General features: G+C 39.5%; 1 long non-coding RNA gene across 1 annotated transcript in view; it reads left to right on the top strand.

Annotated features, from left to right (window-relative positions):
* The first annotated feature begins 5,764 nt into the window (after nucleotides 1–5,764).
* Nucleotides 5,765–6,770, top strand: part of LOC117879255 — a 49,362-nt gene continuing 48,356 nt past the window's right edge. The window contains exon 1 of the long non-coding RNA XR_004646214.1: nucleotides 5,765–6,469. This is a non-coding gene — a long non-coding RNA (uncharacterized LOC117879255). The remainder of the gene's footprint in view (nucleotides 6,470–6,770) is intronic.

Genomic DNA, 6,770 nt, shown 5'->3' with positions numbered 1-6,770 from the left:
CATCTATTCACCTGAGACCTGAGAGAAAGGCTGGGGCCTCTGTTAACAGGAAAGCCTCCAATTTGCAATTTAATAAAAGACAAGCAGTGACGTCAGTATGATAAACCATTTGATTTTCCTGCTCACTTTCTGATTAACCTGTTGGTCTTTCAAAGTAATCATGATGATGTATTTCAATTCTTCTTGTTGTCTTCATGCATTATTGAATCAAAGTGTTCTCTCCCCCTCCCCCCCGTTTCTTGTGTTTGCTAGTTTAAAGCCCCAGGGTATTCTAATCTTATACAGCTCATTTAAAATAGATGGGAATGTTCTATCACCTCATATAAATGCCTTTGGAAGTACAGCAGAGTAGTTTTGTAATTTCATAGCATACTATGTACAGTAAGACGAAAGTTCAGAATTAGCAAGGTCTGTCTGTCTGTCTCCCTCTCTCTCTCTCTCTCTCTCCCCTTTTGTTTTTTTCCATAATCAAGGAATCTATATATGCCCTAAAGGCGCATCCTGTAAGGCCGCATCTTCTCTAGGAAATGTGATCATGTTTAATCTCTGTTTTTAACAGTTGAGTTACTTGATGCTGACTGGTCAGTATAGATAGGTTAAGTCATGTTAGACTTCATGTCAGATAGGTGTGAGCAAACCCTACTTTGCAATTTCTCTTTGTCTGACCATAGTGAGCAACTTGTCACCTATCTCAATTGCTCAAAATTGTGTTCAAGCACACTTAAATTTCCTAGTGAAGACAAGCCCTATGCATAGTTTATAGCAGACTTCAGTAGTTTAAGGAGCGTAGTGCAGTACATTATATCAGGGGAAGGTAGGTAAAGGTTTAGAACTGGTGGAAAAAAAGGTGGAATTATACTCATGCCTTGTTTGTCATATGCTCCCCCAAGTAACCCCTCCATCTTTTCTCTCTTCATGGCTGCTGAATCTCTTTCCGTACATCCTTTCCTAACTGTTTCCCCCTGTGTGAGCCCCATTCTATAAATATGAGCTATAATACCAAATTAAGAAAAGAAAATTTTATACTAGAAAATTTAGGAAAAATCATCTTAACAGTGAGATCTGTTTATACTGGAGAATAGTGTCCCATGGGGAAGACCCATTGAATGAGAGGGTTTCCTATTTTCTGTGACATCTTTCCCATGTAGTAAAAGAAATAATATATTTCTGGAATTGATATCATTTTACCAGAATCATTTATTTAGCTAATGCAATAAGATTGCATGATGTCATACTATTGTCACTGGAATATCAGAGTTTGTAGACAATATACAAGACCAAAAGTTAGTTCTGGGCTATCCAGAAAATGGGGAAATTGCAATTTCATGAAAGGCCCTTTTAAAATAACCCCCCCACCCCTCACAGGTTGAATGAAAGTTTTGGCAACTCTGTTCCTTTCTGAAAATCATCTGTCATTTCAATGTCCGTTCCTCTTCAGTTCAACCCAGACAAATAAATACAACAAAAATAATAAAATCCTCAGTTCCAGTTTCCTCAGGAACAAGATGAAAGGATTTTATTAATGGATTCCATATTGGGACTTTTCTTCACACTTTCCCTGCCTGTGGTTTACACTTGGCTGGGAAAAAAGCTGCAATTCTTCCCTTGCAGGAATTTAACAAGGAGAAAAACTAACTTCAGGCTCTTCTTAGTGCTCCATCTTCTGAAAGTAATCAGTTCAGCTGTGGGGTTTTTATTTTCGTCTCATAAAAACTTTCCAGATCATTCCAAGATTGCCTTCATATTGTGCATGGGGGAATGGAGGGGAGAGGTGAATCTACCCCCACTCCTGTTTGACTTCTAAGAGTAGCTAATGCAGGACAACAAAATGCTTCCTTGCAGCTATTCATTAAAAGTAAGATGTTAAAAAGGCATTGCCACTGTCAAGGTATTTTTTTCATCATTCTGAAAATCTTTGTATCTCACATTTTGTTTATCTTAATATTGCCTTGGAATCATGCAAATGAAACCTTATTCCTTGTTGAAGTTTTCCCCTTCTGTCATGCATATAAAGGTTAGATGCTGCTGTATGGCTGCCCAATGATGCTGGCAATGACTTTGTCTTTAAAGGGGGGGAAAAAATCAATATTTGTTGTTGTTCTTATTAACAGATTTTTTAAATTGCCACTTAAATAAACCATAATACTGTATTAGTGATCACAGTGCAATTAGCTGATTTAGTGACAAATATAGTTTAGAGAAATGTCAGAGTTCGGTATGTACAGTAGTATTTTTCAGACTACAGTAAAGGTTTTTGATAAAGTATATTATAAAAATACCACTGTACAGTAAGTAACATAGCTGGACAAACTGAAAGTTAAAACAGAACAAAAAAGTTCAACAGACACTCTGAAGCTGCAAATGTATATTCACTATTTTGACTGAGAAATAAATGGTGATGGTACCACCAGTGTTTTGACTTCCATTTTTTCATTGACATGAATAATTCTTCAGTGCTTGATTTTTATTTCCTATTCTTCACCTTGAATTAAATATATACATACGTGGTAGATGCAATGTCCAGGGAAGATTTCATCTGTGCTCATGACCAAGAGAGACAACCCTAAAAGTATCCACCACAGAGTTTACACAAGACTTGTCATATGCAGGAACACTTGCAGGCCTATTGGATGCATTTAATTAAAACTGTAATGTCTTTAGGAGTATTATAGTAGCACCTTCAGCCCCCAGCTGAGATCAGGGTCCCATGGTTTTAGGGCTTAGAGAAACAGATAAAATCCCAGGCCCATTGAAGTCAATGGCAAAGCTACAACTGACTTCAGCAGGGCCAGGATTTCATCCATGATGTTACAGGGAAATGAAGAGACTTGCACAAGATCACACAGCAGGTCACTGGCCAAGCCAGGAATAGAATCTGTTTCCTGAGACCCAGTCCAGTGTTTACTTGACTAGATCACCCTTCAGTACTTCAGCAGTGTATTTCAATCGAGTAATTCAAGAATTACCACAATTTGAGACAGAACAGCAGGTTCTATTCTATTCTAGATGGATTCTTATACTATGCTCGTCCCCATAGTATCCAAGCGCTTTCTAGTAGTGCATTAAGCATTGTGACTACACATCTGTCATGTGTTTGCTCTCATTCTCTTCCCAGGGGGAAAAGCTTGTGCAGTGGAGGGTCTTGTTTTGGTTGGGTTTAGGGGTTTTCTTAGTACACATATTGCTATGTGTTTATTTTGGAGAAGGCAAAGTCAAAAAAATGCACCTTGGAGTGAAAGCTGGTAAGATCTTTTCTGTCTTCTTTCTGCATGTACAATAACTTCTTTTTCACTGGCTGTGAGAACCCTCAAGCCCCTATTTTTGAGAATTTGGCTCTTAATGTAGTTAAAGAGCTACAGGAAAGGCCAAACTCTGCCTTTTGGATGTGAATGTGCAACCCACTCCAACTGGAGTCATACGGGTATATCCCAAGGTAGAATTTGGCCTATAAGATCCACAAGGAAAGGTTTTTTGACACAGGGTTGTGGACAATCTTACATGTTTCCCTAAAAGTAGTCACACTCCTGAACTACTGGCATTAAGGAAATACCTGCTTCTTCTGAACATTTAAATTTCGGATGCTTAAGACTGAGCTCTACAAAGCCCCATAGTACAATTACAGTGTTATTTTTAAGGACTTGATCCACTGGATGTTTTTCCATACTTTCAATGGGTGTTGAGTTAGGCTCTAAATGTACAATATATCTTGCCCAGGATAGAGTTGTATGATAGGGGACTCGGGTACAATCATGATACTAAACCTCTTATTATAGCAAAGATTTGTTCATACAGGCTCAACCCTGAAGAACTTGCTCAGGCCTTACTCAAATACTCTCATTGACGTCAGAGGCATTTTATACTGCATGAGGATTCAATTCTAGAAATATGAATCACAGACCCATTATGCTCCCACTGAAGTCAAAGGGCCATTTGTCATTATCCTCTGTAGGAGCAGAATCAGTCCCCCTGCTTACTTGCAGAAAACACATTCATTTCCAACTATTCCAACTGACTTTTTTATTTATTTATGGGCATCTTTAACTGTGTTTGCTGCCAGCAGATATTATTTATAGCCTAATGATTACTCATAGTATATAATCATTTATTTGTGTACCACTTATTTTATCCCAGTACCATCTCACATCGTACATAATTACACTATAAATAAATTCAAAGACAGCTGTGCACAAAAATACAACCTCCAATAGTTCTGTTATGTGGAATAGCTATTAGATATGATAAAAGCAGCACAACATGCTTACGCAGTAAACACACAGAGGAAAGGTCTCAGAACCTACAATCTATATTTGTGAAAGACAAGCATATAGTGACAATAAAAGCATGTGATGTTTACCATCATGTAACTGCCTTTCTTCTTTCTTTCAGGTATCCTTGGGGGCGGAGAGGCTATCTCTTTAGCCAGCTGAAGACAAAATGGAGGGGTCTCCCACGGGCTTAAATAGACTTTCTCTTGTGGGTGGAGACCCTCTCCTCTCTCCTATGCAAAGTCCAGCTCCAAGATGGAGTTTTGGAGTCACATGGGCAAGTCACATGTCCATGAATGACTCAGTTTTTACAGGCAGCAGCCATTGCTTACATGGGGGTTGCACTAGATGTCCTCCTGAGATCCCTTCCAACCCTGATATTCTATGATTCTATGTTACCTTGAACATCCTCAGGTAGACTTCTTATGTGGATTGGAGCCTTCTGAGATTCATTGTCCTTTAAGTGTTTCTTGACTGGGCACTTAATTTGCACATTAGAGTTTAGACTATGACAGTGTATAATATAATAACCATCTGCTACAGGTTGGGGGGCTGACAGAGAGAGAAGGGAAGTGGTAGGAGAAAGAAAGCAAGAAACAAAGGGAGGAAGGATGAAATAAAAAAGAGCAGAAAGAATTAGTAAAAATCCTTCATGCCTTCAGGTGTGGTTAGCCTGGTGAAACATTTTAAATACTAGCCAGTAGAGTTATGTACCAGACTTGACAAACTGATGGTATTTAATCCCAATAGCCATCTTTATATAGAGCTCAAGGCCTAGGACAAATACCCAGGGAATCTACTGTACATTAGTAATTAAACTAATTGGACCATGGAGGTCATTGAGTCAAACATGATGCAAGGTAATATGATAAAGATGGTCAAATTTCATGCTCTTCCAAAAGCAGTCACAATAGATTGCCACTCTTATGGCCTGATTCTAGCCTCGCTTATGCAGGTTTTACACCAGTACAACTCTTAATTTCAATGGAATTACTTAAGACTTACAGCAGTGGAACTGAGGGCCCAATCAGCCCCTTATTCACTCAGATACTGTGGAAATGAAGGCCAGATATGTACTTTCATAGACAGATAAGGCTCCTCAGTCAGATCCCAAAGTTGGTCCCCAACAAGCAGTGTAGCATGGTGGCCCTGCTCTTGAACCATAATCACCTCTAAATCCTCCAACCATCAATTCTTTACTTGTCAGATGACAGTAAAGCAGCTCCCTGCTGCAGTCCAGCTGTTGCTGGGTCAGTGCAGATTCTTTTCAACATCCTCCTTGTCTCTTGAGAATCTCTCTCACTGTTCCTTTTACTGCCTCTGCTTCTGATTCCAACATGCTATCATGATGGATGCCTTATAAATACATAGATAATTCCATTCACGACTCTTTATACAATTGCATGCCACACAAAATAATGAGTGATTGGCAATCCTGCTACACTTGGAGAGAAATGCAACATCCACCTCTTCTCTTAGCACTGCAAAACTATCACTTTAAATATATACTCTTTTTTTTTTAAATAACGCCCCTAAACCTGCCTCATGCCAGCAGGGAAGGAAGACAGCGATATCTTTATAGTCCTTACTATAGTGATGAGCACCAGTATTAACCTAGACAGACACAGATTTGGTCACTTGTGGGATTTTGAGCACTTGTGAGTGCAGGACACAGCAAAACCCTTGCTGCAGCTTTCCTGGTTTTGTTCTACCACATTCCTTGATCTGCATTGATGGGGCATTTGCCATACTGCCAACCAAAGCTTGAGTTTCCTCAAAGCTCAGGTTTGCACTAAATTCACTGCGTTGAAGCTCATTTCTTCAGCCTAATTTCTTTGTGCTCTTCAGCACGTGTCCAACCTGCCAATATGGTCAATGCCATCAGTAATCTCAGTGTAGCCAGTTTCAACACCAGTATCAGCACAGCTGCCTCCCACATTGATGCAGTGAGTCTATTTGGGATCAAATGGACTGGTGAGAGGAAAACCCTCAGGAGTCTTTTCTGGACACAGCTGAGCTGAAAGGCTCCTCTGAGGCTGTGTTTGTGTGTCCCCCAGAGGGAGACTGAGGAAGACAAAGGCTTTTTATCTCTTCAGAGACCAAGTATAACAGGTAATTGTTTTCTTTTCAGGATGTGAGCTGCACACCTGCCAGAGCAAGAATGGAATTTCTCTCCTTTCCTGCAGCATTGCAGAACCAACGAGGTACATTCTACAGTGGGAATTTGACTTTCTGAGGCATTGTGCAGTGGCCACTGCCAAAGATAAAATACCAGATTAAGTGGATCAGAGAGCTGAACCAGCATGGTAAATCCTATGGGTCTACGTTTAAAAAAAAAAAAATCTTTAAAAATCCCATACAAAGCATTTTAGTCCTTTTTCAGCTTTGTGCTCTGGGGGAACAAATACTATAATCAAGTAATCTACTATTACTTAATCATAATATTGATTTAATTCCTAACTAAAAGGGATCAATGCCCCAAACTGTACCCTTGACCTTGTGTCC

Source organism: Trachemys scripta, chromosome 6 (assembly GCF_013100865.1).
Source record: "Trachemys scripta elegans isolate TJP31775 chromosome 6, CAS_Tse_1.0, whole genome shotgun sequence".
NCBI classification, from domain to species: Eukaryota; Metazoa; Chordata; order Testudines; family Emydidae; genus Trachemys; species Trachemys scripta.
This window is presented reverse-complemented; position numbering and strand designations above follow the sequence as displayed.